Source organism: Vollenhovia emeryi, unplaced genomic scaffold (assembly GCF_000949405.1).
Source record: "Vollenhovia emeryi isolate VEMERY1.0 unplaced genomic scaffold, V.emery_V1.0 DF939247.1, whole genome shotgun sequence".
NCBI lineage: Eukaryota > Metazoa > Arthropoda > Insecta > Hymenoptera > Formicidae > Vollenhovia > Vollenhovia emeryi.
Genome location: NW_011967119.1, coordinates 449,440 through 452,083, shown reverse-complemented (window position 1 = coordinate 452,083; position 2,644 = coordinate 449,440).

Below are 2,644 nucleotides of genomic sequence, written 5' to 3'. Positions count from 1 at the left end.
GTAGAATTCATTAAAGCAGTGTTCAATGTAAAAACTAGCATTGCAAAATATAAGTAATTATGCGTATTAAACGTTTTATTCGGTTAAATGTTTAAACGATTAATGCGCGAAAGATTTTCCGCAAAAGATCTTCACGAGAATGAATTTTTATAAAATTTGTAATTATTTCTTGTTCTCTAATTATTATTTCGAAAGTATTGAATTATGAAATAAGACGACTCAAAAATAAACCGGGAAGAAGGGATTCATTTTACACACTGAAAAAAATTTCTGGTTGAATATGGACGAATCAGATAATTCCTTTAGGATTTACCAGAATTCCTTTAGGATTTACCAGAATTCCTGTAGAACACAAAGATCGTTCGCGCGATTTTACACTCCCGTTTACAAAGCCCATATGAAGGTATTCTGTTCCGTCAAGTTCGCCTCCACTTCGAGTCGACGAGTATTATACCCGAATTCCTACAGAAATTCTGGTAAATCCTAAAGGAATTCTGGTAAATCCTAAAGGAATTATCTGATTCGTCCATATTCAACCAGAAATTTTTTTCAGTGCACAAAATAAATAATAACATTTACAGTAAAGTTGCTCCGCCGGCGCCGGATGCCTCTCCTAGGCCTCCTCCTCCACTCCGGCACACTCGCGAAAACACAAAGATCGTTCGCGCGATTTTACACTCCCGTTTACAAAGCCCATATGAAGGTATTCTGTTCCGTCAAGTTCGCCTCCACTTCGAGTCGACGAGTATTATACCCGAAAAACTGTCGAATCTCGTAAGTGTGGCCATCGACAAGAACGGACATTTAATGAATACTTTATCAAGTGGGCTTTGAAAAGTCTTTAGTACAATTGTTTAAACGGCACTCCCGAACGCGACGAAAATAGAAACTTTGTCATACGCGCACTTTTGTTCGTGTAATTGTTAGAGAGATTATTCCTTGGCAAGCGATTGCTATATTATAATAATGTTTTGTTATCATTTTACCCGTGAATTCGTGTATTACCTTGCGCTTTGTCGCTCGTGGATGTATCGAAATTAATAATTTATATATGTAATTCTCTTATCGTTTTTTCTCTTCAAATTACGCGTGATATTCATCTCGACAAATTACCGTAGAAATTAACGGTATGATTACAGATCGCGACAATTACTTAAACGCGATTGATAATATGTTAATATCTCTCGTGCGAGACGATCGAGATTATCGTAGGAAATGATCACGTTACGAAGATCGCGACGCGAAGATCCGCCTCGCTCGACTGCATCGCGCCGAATGACAAACTGTTTTCGAGCGAGGTGTTCACGGCGCTACGTAATTTTTTGGAATCCACGCTCGATCTACGGCGCTATAATACCATATACGCATAATTACTGCATTGCAAGTTTTATCCAGATTTTATCACATAATTCTCCAGATATTTTCCACGGCTACACGTTTAGATATGTCACATACACGGATACTTGTGTACACGTGTCACATTCATGTGTTCACGGTTTCACGTAAATGAAGATTCTTTAAATTCGGATACACGGGTTAAAACACGGATAAGTTAAATACACGAATTACACGTGTAGTCTAGTACAGTGTTCTAGTCTGGATTAACCGTTAACTCAGTTGCGTTTATTGTACGATGTTGATGTTAAAATGTACCTATAATTTTCAAGTTTTTCGTTCACCAACGAAAATGTATAATCTTGAAATTGTTCTTTTAGTAACGGAATCGTACACGGAAAAAGAATAGTGTCGTATCAAGAAGATCAGGGTAATTGGAATAAAATCGTTGAAACAACATCAGTATTAATAAATGGAAAGCGTCAGATTGTTGTCTTAATAATCCGGATATTTAGTTCAATGGTTAAAATTAAGATCCATAGCAAATACAATTGAGTGAATTATTTATGTTTGTGGCAGCCCGTGACGGTAATGTTAATTCAACAAGCATGTTTTTTTTACCGTGTACAAATGCCGATCAGAATGCAGCACTTTGCGTCGAATTTCATCGCGATACGTTTAATTGAAGAATTAAATGTCAATTAATCTTATCAGCGCTTAATTATATTGTAATATTTACTCATCGGTGGTTTAAATTAATACATTGACGATTTCTGTTATTAAACTTCGTACCATCGCTTTTACAGGAATCCCGAGTACAAATAGTAACTTCGTGCAATCGTACTTTTTTCGCGTTTCCTTTCCTGTCGCGTGTGATTAATACTGAGGTGTTGTACAAAGTGCCACGAAGTCTCGATCGTTCCACGAGATTTGGTCAATTGTGCCACGAAATGCAAATACACATTTGATATGAGATTGATTACGAGAAATTAACCCTGAACGATTCCTTTTTACATTTGGTAGAAAATTCGGTGATACCAAAGGAGATTATTATATCTTCTTGATCGTGGGACGTTTAATCTCTGTATTTCGTGCATATGTATAAAAAATTTACTTCATGACCGCAAAACTTTTCACGGCATCTGTCTTGCAACATTTATTGTCACCCCAAGTGACGCGAAAGCATTTCTTATATGTATACATTATTGATACTTTCGTCGCCAGCGATAAATTATAAACAAGTAATTAGTGGTCTTAATTATTCGAAGCTTCGCAACTGCGAAGCTTCGAAGAATCCGAAGAAACGAAG